At 50.3% G+C, this 9,959-nt stretch overlaps 1 pseudogene; it reads left to right on the forward strand.

The window, feature by feature from the left end:
* The window catches only part of LOC142401556 (protein NipSnap homolog 2-like), a 70,922-nt pseudogene extending 61,873 nt beyond the window's left edge, over nt 1-9,049 (forward strand).
* Nucleotides 9,050-9,959: the final 910 nt, after the last annotated feature.

The raw sequence follows: 9,959 nt of genomic DNA on the forward strand, positions 1-9,959 counted from the left end.
CCTTACAGATACAATAGGGTCCTTGCAGTTTCACTGCTCGGTCCCTAAAAAGACGGATGGAATAATAAACCTTACAGATACAATAGGGTCCTTGCAGTTTCACTGCTCGGTCCCTAATAATTCAAAGTGCTTTACATAAAATAAAAGCATTGCAGCAGGGAGTGGAAGAAGCATTAAAAATACATAAAAGAATATAAAGAAAAAGAAATAAAATGATTAATCCATCCATCCATCATCTTCCGCTGGTCCGGGGATCGGGTCGCGGGGGCAGCAGCTTGAGCAAAGAGACCCAGACGTCCCTGTCCCCGGCTACTTCCTCCAGCTCTTCTGGGGGGACCCCGAGGCGTTCCCAGGCCAGCCGAGAGACATAGTCTCTCCAATGTGTCCTGGGTCTTCCCCGGGGCCTCTTCACCAGTGGGACGGGCCCGGAACACCTCACCGGGGAGGCGTCCAGGAGGCATTCTCACTAGATGCCCGAGCCACCTCATCTGACTCCTCTCGATGCGGAGGAGCAGCGGTTCTACTCCGAGCCCTTCCCGGATGACCGAGCTTCTCACCCTATCTCTAAGGGAGAGCCCAGACACCCTGCGGAGGAAACTCATTTCGGCCGCTTGTATTCGCGATCTCGTTCTTTCGGTCACTACCCACAGCTCGTGACCATAGGTGAGGATAGGAACATAGATTGACCGGTAAATCGAGAGCTTCGCCTTCTGGCTCAGCTCCTTCTTCACCACGACGGGCCGGTGCAGAGCCCGCATCACTGCAGACGCCGCACCGATCCGTCTGTCAAACTCCTGCCCCATTCGTCCCTCACTCGTGAACAAGACCCCGAGATACTTGAACTCCTCCACTTGGGGAAGGATCTCATTCCCGACCCGGAGAGGGCATTCCACCCTTTTCCGGCCGAAGACCATGGTCTCGGATTTGGAGGTGCTGATTCTCATCCCAGCCGCTTCACACTCGGCTGCAAACCGCTCCAGTGAGAGCTGAAGGTCACGGCCTGAGGACGCCAACAGAACCAAATCGTCCGCAAAAAGCAGAGACCCGATTCTGAGGTCGCCAAACCGGACCCCCTCAACGCCCTGGCTGCGCCTAGAAATTCTGTCCATAAAAATTATGAACAGAATCAGTGACAAAGGGCAGCCCTGACGGAGTCCAACCCTCACAGGAAACATGTCCGAGTTACTGCCAGCAATGCGGACCAAACTCTGACACCGGTCATACAGAGACCGAACAGCCCATATCAAGGAGTCCGGCACTCCATACTCCCGGAGCACCCCCCACAAGAGTCCCCGAGGGACACGGTCGAACGCCTTCTCCAAGTCCACAAAACACATGTAGACCGGTTGGGCGAACTCCCATGCTCCCTCCAGGATCCTGCGGAGGGTATAGAGCTGGTCCACTGTTCCACGGCCAGGACGAAAACCACACTGCACCTCCTGAATCCGAGATTCGACTATTCGTCGGATCCTCCTCTCCAGTACCCCCGAAAAGACCTTACCAGGGAGGCTGAGGAGTGTGATCCCCCTATAGTTGGAACACACCCTCCGGTCCCCCTTTTTAAAGAGGGGGACCACCACCCCGATCTGCCAGTCCAGAGGCACTGCCCCCGATGTCCACGCGATGCTGCAGAGGCGTGTCAACCAAGACAGCCCCACAACATCCAGAGCCTTGAGGAACTCAGGACGGACCTCATCCACCCCCGGGGCCTTGCCACCGAGGAGTTTTTTGACCACCTCGGCGACCTCAGCCCCAGAGATGGGAGGTCCCACGTCCGAGCTCCCCAACTCTGCTTCCTCATCGGAAGGCGTGTCGGTAGGATTGAGGAGGCCCTCGAAGTATTCCCCCCACCGACTCACGACGTCCCTAGTTGAAGTCAGCAGAGCCCCGCCCTCACCATACACGGTGTTGACGGTGCACCGCTTTCCCCCCCTGAGCCGCCGGATGGTGGACCAGAATCTCCTCGAGGCCGTCCGGAAGTTGTTCTCCATGGCCTCCCCGAACTCCTCCCAAGCCCGAGTTTTTGCCTCATTAACCGCCGAGGCCGCGTTCCGCTTGGCCTGTCGGTACCCATCAGCTGCTTCCAGAGTCCCACTGGCCAAAAAGGCCCGAAAGGACTCCTTCTTCAGCTTGACGGCTTCCCTCACCACTGGTGTCCACCAGCGGGTTCGGGGATTGCCGCCACGACAGGCACCAACCACCTTACGGCCACAGCTCCGGTCGGCCGCCTCAACAATGGAGGCACGGAACATGGCCCATTCGGGCTCAATGTCCCCCACCTCCCCCGGGACATGGTTGAAGCTCTGCCGGAGGTGGGAGTTGAAACTCCTCCTTACAGGGGATTCCGCCAGCCGTTCCCAACAGACCCTCACAATACGTTTGGGCCTGCCAGGTCTGACTGGCTTCCTCCCCCACCAGCGGAGCCAACTCACCACCAGGTGGTGATCAGTTGACAGCTCCGCCCCTCTCTTCACCCGAGTGTCCAGGACATACGGCCGCAAGTCCGACGATACAACCACAAAGTCGATCATCGAGCTGCGGCCTAGGGTGTCCTGGTGCCAAGTGCACATATGGACACCCTTATGCCTGAACATGGTGTTCGTTATGGACAGTCCGTGACGAGCACAGAAGTCCAACAACAAAACACCACTCTGATTCAGATCGGGGGGGCCGTTCCTCCCAATCACGCCCCTCCAGGTCTCACTGTCATTGCCCACGTGAGCATTGAAGTCCCCCAGCAGGACGAGGGAGTCTCCCGGAGGAGCACTCTCCAGTGCCTCCTCCAGGGACTCCAAAAAGGGTGGGTACTCTGAACTGCCGTTCGGTGCATAGGCACAAACAACAGTCAGGACCCGTCCCCCCACCCTAAGGCGGAGGGAGGCTACCCTCTCGTCTACCGGGGTGAACCCCAATGTACAGGCGCACAGCCGGGGGGCAATAAGTATGCCCACACCTGCTCTATGCCTCTCACCGCGGGCAACTCCAGAGTGGAAGAGAGTCCAACCCCTCTCGAGGAGGCTGGTTCCGGAGCCCAAGCCATGCGTCGAGGTGAGTCCGACTATATCTAGCCGGAACCGCTCAGCCTCGCGCACCAGCTCAGGCTCCTTCCCCAGCAGAGAGGTGACGTTCCACGTCCCAAGAGCCAGCTTCAGTAGCCGAGGATCAGACCGCCAAGGTCCCCGCCTTCGGCTGCCGCCCAGCTCACACTGCACCCGACCCCCATGGCCCCTCCCACGGGTGGTGAGCCTGTCGGAAGGGGGATCCGTGTCATTTCTTCGGGCTGTGCCCGACCGAGCCCCACGGGCACAGACCCGGCCACCAGGCGCTCGCCAGCGGGCCCCACCCCTGGGCCTGGCTCCAGGGGGAGGCCCCGGTGACCCGCGTCCGGGCAAGGGAACACGGTGTCCAAACATAGTGTTCATCATAGGGGTTTTGTGAGCTGTTCTTTGTCTGGTCCCTCATCTAGGATCTGTTTGCCATGGGTGACCCTACCAGGGTCTTAAAGCCCCAGACAACATAGCTCCCAGACTCATTGGGGCACGCAAACCCCCCCACCACGGTAAGGTGACAGCTCACGGGGAGGTAAAATGATTAAAAACAAGCAAAAGTCCAGATAAGTTCAAAGATAGCGTGCAGATTTCATGCATAGACACATGAGAAAAGAAATGTTTTTAACCTGGATTTAAAAATGTCTCCATTTGGTGAAAGTTTAATCTCCACAGGCAGTTTGTTCCACTTGTTTGCAGCATAACAGCTAAATGCTGCTTCTCCATGTTTAGTCTGGACTCTGGACTGGACCAGCTGACCTGAGTCCTTGGATCTAAGAGCTCTGCTGGCTTTATATTCTCTGAACATATCACAGATTGTAAACCATCAGCAGGCTTTTAAAATCTATTCTGTGACTGACTGGAAGCCAGAGTAAAGATTTTAAAGCTGCTGTGATGTGTTCAGATCTCTTAGTCCGGGTTACAACTCCAGCAGCAGCGTTCTGGATGAGCTGCAGATGTTTAATGCTCTTTTTGGGAAGTCCAGTTAAAAGAGCGTTACAGTGATGGAGTCTACTGGAGATGAATGCATGGATGAGTTTCTCCTGGTCTTTTTGGGAGAGGAAACCTTTAATTCTGTTGATGTTTCTGAGATGGTAAAAAGCTGCCTTGGTGACAGCTTTGATGTGGCTGCTGAAAGTCAGATCTCAGTCTATCAACACTCAATTCAATTCAATTCAATTCAAAAATACTTTATTTATCCCAGAGGGAAATTAAATGTTGATGTAACTCAATTAAATCAAGGAGTTATTATAGATGCTGATGGCTGTGGGCAGGAATGATTTCCTGTAGTGGTCCGTTTTGCATCCAAACTGAAGAAGCCTTTGACTGAAGAGACTCTGTTTTCTGATAACAGTCTCATGGAGAGGATGTTCAGGGTTGTCCATAATTCTCTTGATTTTATGCAAAATCCTTCTTTGCATTATTGCCTCCAGAGGTTCCACAGTCGTCCCCTGAACCAGCCTTCCTTATCAGGTTGTTGAGTCTTTTTAGGTCCCTGGTTCTGATGCTGCTGCCCCAACAGATGATGCAAGAGGAAATGACGCTCTCAACAACAGACTTGTAGAATATCTGCAACATCTTGTTGCAAACCTTGAAGGACCTTAGCTTCCTCAAGAAGTACAGTCTGCTCTGTCCTTTCTTGTAGATGGCTTCACTGTTGTGTCTCCAGTCCAGTCTGTTGTCCAGATAAACACCAAGGTATTTATATTCCTCAACCACCTCCACTTCTTCTCCCATGATGGAAACAGGGTTTGATCTGACCCTGTTTCTCCTGAAATCTACAATCATCTCCTTTGTTTTGTTAACATTCAAGATGAGATGATTGTTCCCACACCATGCCACAAAGCGGTCCACCAGCTCTCTGTACTCAGCTTCTTGTCCATCTCTGATACACCCGACAACTGCAGAGTCATCTGAATATTTCTGTAGATGACAGGAGTCTGACTTGTACTGGAAGTCTGAAGTGTACAGAGTGAAAAGGAATGGTGAGGTTACCAACTTGGTCAGTGATTGTAAGGTCCCGAGTCTCAAGATATTTACCAACGCTGACCCTCTTCTCTTTGCTACCAAACAGAATGATCTTAGTTTGGTCTTCATTTAATTGTAGAAAATGCTCCCTCATCCAGGTGTTTACTTCCTCCAGACACTGACACAGTACGTCTGCTCGGCTGCAGTCGCCATGGTGACAGAGACACATAAAGTTGTGTATCGTCTGCATAACTGTGATAATTGATGTTAAAGTTCTGCAATATCTGACCCAAAGGGAGCATATACAAGTTAAACAGAAGAGGTCCAAGAATTGACCCCTGGGGGACTCCACAAGTCATGGCCACTCGCTCAGATTCATAGCTGCCAATTGGAACAAAATAACTCCGGCCTTCTAAGTAGGACCTGAACCAGTTAAGGACCGCTCCAGAAAGTCCAACCCAGTTTTCCAGCCTGTGCAACAGGATTCTGTGATCTACAGTATCAAACGCAGCGCTGAGGTCCAACAGAACCAGGACTGAAACATTACCAGAATCAGTATTCAACCTGATGTCGTTTAACACTTTGACCAGAGCTGTTTCAGTGCTGTGATGACGTCTGAAGCCTGATTGAAAGTTATTAAAGCTGCCGTCGGCAGGTTTTCAAAATTCCGAGTCTAAGTCGGAAAATTCGAACTGATACAACTTTCAGGTCCCTCCCCCAACCTCTAACAAGCTCCGAAGCGCCCCCCAAACCCCTCCCCCTCTGTGGACGAGGTTGTGCACGTGAGTTCACACCAGTGTGAGCGCACACAAGCTGGGGCAGACTCACGCTCAGCAGCGTGTGCACAAGCTGTGATTGACAGGTAGGATTCCTCCACCCTAAGTTGATTGGTTAAAAACAGCCGGGAGCGCTCGGTTTTTGCAAGCATGGTTACAGGCTTCAGAGGGAGCTACAGATTTCGTTATTTTTCCTAAACAGCCTATTTAATATTCTACTTCAGGAATCCCATGACAGTTCAAGCTAATATGACTAAAAAAAAGTTGCCAACCGCAGCTTTAAGACTTCCACTTTCATTCAGAAAGTCGTTGAGCTGGTTAAATACAACTTTCTCAATAATCTTAGATATAAAAGAGACGTTAGAGACAGGTCTGTAGCTGTTCATCATAGAGGCGTCTAGAGTTCTCTTCTTTAGGAGTGGCTTAATGGCAGCTGTCTTCAGTGACTTGGGAAAAATGCCTGATGCCAGTGAGCTGTTAACTATTCGTAGGAGATCACTTTCTACTGAGGTAAAAACAGTTTTTAAAAAGTCGGATGGTATTATGTCCAGAGTGCAAGTGGTTGATTTCAGATGCTGAACTGTTTCCTCTAGGATTTTTAAATCTACAATATTAAATTGTGACATAACGTCAGAGTTATTTCTAGGTTTTAGACACAGATTAGTTTTCTTGTTTGTCTGTGTTGCGTGAATGTTTTGTCCTAATCATTTTGATTTTTTGGCTAAAAAGTTGGCAAATTCGTTGCATTTCTCTGTGGAGAGGAGGTCTGGGTTTGACTGTTTAGGAGGATTTGTGAGTTTTTCACCATAGCAAACAGAGTTGGAGAATTGTTGACATTCTTATTAATCATTTCAGATAAATGCAGCTGTCTGGCCTTGCACAGCTCATTGTTATAACTACGGAGGCTTTCTTTGTACAGCTCATAGTGAATCTGAAGCTTTGTTTTCCTCCATTTACGTTCAGCTTTCCTGCATTCTCTTTTCAGGTTTTTGACCGTAGTGGTGTTTCTCCATGGGGTTTTCTGTTTGATCAAGGTGCTCTTGATTCTTATCGGTGCAACAGCTTCCATTACATTCAAAATGTTTAAGTTGAAATGATCCAGCCGTCCTTCAACAGACTCTGCGCTCATTGTTGGTAACATAACTATGGCCTCCCTAAACTAAGCACTTGTTTTCTCATTGATGTACCTCTTCTTAACTGAGAAGCTGGTTGTTTGAACATTCTGAGTATATGTAAATCAAATAAAATACAAAAATGGTCAGACAAGGCCAAATCAATAACCACAACAGAAGAAATATCAACATCTTTAGAAATGAGCAGGTCCAGAATGTGACCTCGAAGTTGGGTTGGTTCTGTTACATGCTGCCACAAACCAAAACATGTCCAGCACAGAAGAAAATTCTTTGGCAGTACCATCCGTCATATTATCTATGTGAATGTTAAAATCCCCGGTCAAGATAAAATGGTTAAAATCAGTCGAAATAACAGACAATAATTCAGAAAATTCATCAATAAAACTTGCACAGTATCCTGGAGATCTGTAAATGATTAAGAACAGGATTTTAGGAACACCCTTTAAAATAAAACTCAGATATTCAAAAGCAGTGAATTCACCAAATGAGATCTCTTTACACTGGAATGTATCTTTAAATAAGGCAGCCCCCCCCCCCCTCCCCTGTTTCATTAAGAACAGCAGCTCTTGTGCTCTCTGTTAACCATGTTTCTGTCAGAAAAAGGAAATCTAAACTGTGTGAAGTCATTAGCTAACAGTGACTTATTGGACACAGATCTAATACTAAGTAAGGCTAGCTTTGTGGAGCTTCCGCTGGTCTCTGCTGAGTTGCATGTGGAGCTGCTTCACTTCTGGCTCTTCTGCTCCTTCTGTTCCAGTTCACCTGTGGAGATATCGGGGAGGATACCCGGCTCTCACCGAAGTCATGAGCAAACTCCGGCAGAATAAGGTAACGGGAGCTCAGATCGGTCCAGCTGGCGGCCGCTGACCTGCAGGCCACCTGTTTCTCCACCGTTATCGTTGGTTTTCCAGCTGTTTGGAGCTCATTTACAAAGACTTTAGCTGATGTTTTTAATGTTTAATCTGTGGGGAATGTTCTGAAAAACAAACATAGTTTCTTTAATGCATCAGGTGTTCATGTTTCTCAGTTTATCAGAAGTGCCACTCAGGCTTTAGGCTTCCAGAACATCCCGGCTGCTCCAGATCAGTCATTTGCTCTAACTTACGCTAACACACGTGACCCAATGATGCCGTCTCCCAGATGCACTTCCTCTCATAGAGACGGAGGGTTTTTTCTTGGCTGCAGGGGTTCATGGAGTACAGGGCAGAGAGGGGGAAGATGCTGCTGTCCCCGCAGGAACCAGTTGCTGCTGGAGTTCAGCTTCTGGAACGAACCGGTCCCTCGTCCAGGACCCAACATCTATGAGCTGCGATCCTACCAGCTCAGGGTAACTGTCTCCGTGTTCCTTCCATCACATTCACTCCTTTGTTTTGGTGACTCATGACTCACTTCTTGTCCTCCTTTGCCTTCTTCACGCTGTGATTTCAGCCAGGGACGATGATCGAGTGGGGAAACTACTGGTAAGGCAGAGCTTTGTTTGTTAAGAGCTCCATGAATCAATCAGAGTCGGAACATACATTTAGTCATTATTCAGGACCATTTGAAGATGTTTTCCTTCAGTATTTTCTTAGATTTTCTAAAGTTCTTGACCTCGATGCATTGGTTTATTTAGGGCAGGTTAGTTTGTCCCATTTGAGCATTAAAAGCTGTACTTTGGTGATGATGGGTGCAACCATGTGAACAAAGCTGATGGTAAAACCCGCAGGGCTCGTGCTATTGAGATTCGCCAGCAGAACCAGGAGGCAGTGGGAGGCTTCTTCTCCCAGATCGGAAGTCTGTACACGTTCACCACTTATGGGGTGAGCACAGATTTTGAGGACGCCCACGAAACCGATGAGTGAATAACTTTGTTCACCATGAGGAGCTTTCCGTGAACACTGGTAGCAGGATGTGCGTGTTCGAGTCAGACTAACGTGTGTGTCCTTCCCAGCCTACAAAGACCTTCAGTCCAGAGAAGACATCAGAAAACGCAGCCTGGCAGCGTGAAGGCTGGGACGAGGTCGTGTATTACACGGGTGAGTTTGACTCGGCTGCCTTAACTCTGCTGTCCCTGCTCTGGATCATAAGGCAGAACGATGTTATTAAAGGACGTTTTTATGAGCTGAGCTGACCAGCAGCAGGCACGTAAAAACACCACGAAAGTGACGCCACGGCTGCCCGATGCAAAGGTGAAGCTGTGTATCAGCCCCTGCATCGGCCCCTGCATCGGCTCCTGTATCAGCTCCTGTATCAGCCCTGTATCGGCCCCTGTATCGGCCCCTTATCGGCCCTCTGTTATCGGCCCTGTATCGGCCCCTGTATCGGCCCCCTGTATCGGCCCCTGTATCGCCCCTTATCGGCCCTTTATCGGCCCCTGTATCGGCCCCTGTATCGGCCCCTGTATCGGCCCCTTATCGGCCCCTGTATCGGCCCCTGTATCGGCCCTGTACGGCCCCTGTATCGGCCCCTGTAATCGGCCCCTTTATCGGTCCCTGTATCGGCCCCTGTATCGGTCCCTGTATCGTCCCTGTATCGCCCCTGTATCGGCCCCTGTATCGTTCCCTGTATCGTTCCCTGTATCGGCCCCTGTATCGGCTCCTGTATCGGCCCCTGTATCAGCCCTGTATCAGCTCCTGTATCAGCTCCTGTATCAGCCCTGTATCTGCTCCTGTATCAGCTCCTGTATCAGCCCCTGTATCAGCCCCTGTATCAGCCCCTGTATCAGCTCCTGTATCAGCCCCTGTATCAGCCCCTGTATCAGCCCTGTATCGGCTCCTGTATCGGCCCCTGTATCAGCCTGTATCAGCTCCTGTATCAGCCCTGTATCTGCTCCTGTATCAGCCCCTGTATCAGCCCCTGTATCAGCCCTGTATCGCTCCTGTATCAGCTCCTGTATCTGCTCTTGTATCAGCCCCTGTATCAGCTCCTGTATCAGCTCCTGTATCAGCTCCTGTATCTGCTCCTGTATCAGCCCCTGTATCAGCTCCTGTATCAGCCCCTGTATCAGCTCCTGTATCAGCTCCTGTATCAGCCCTGTATCTGCTCCTGTATCAGCA

The sequence above is a fragment of the Odontesthes bonariensis genome, chromosome 16 (assembly GCF_027942865.1).
Source record: "Odontesthes bonariensis isolate fOdoBon6 chromosome 16, fOdoBon6.hap1, whole genome shotgun sequence".
Classification (NCBI taxonomy): domain Eukaryota; kingdom Metazoa; phylum Chordata; class Actinopteri; order Atheriniformes; family Atherinopsidae; genus Odontesthes; species Odontesthes bonariensis.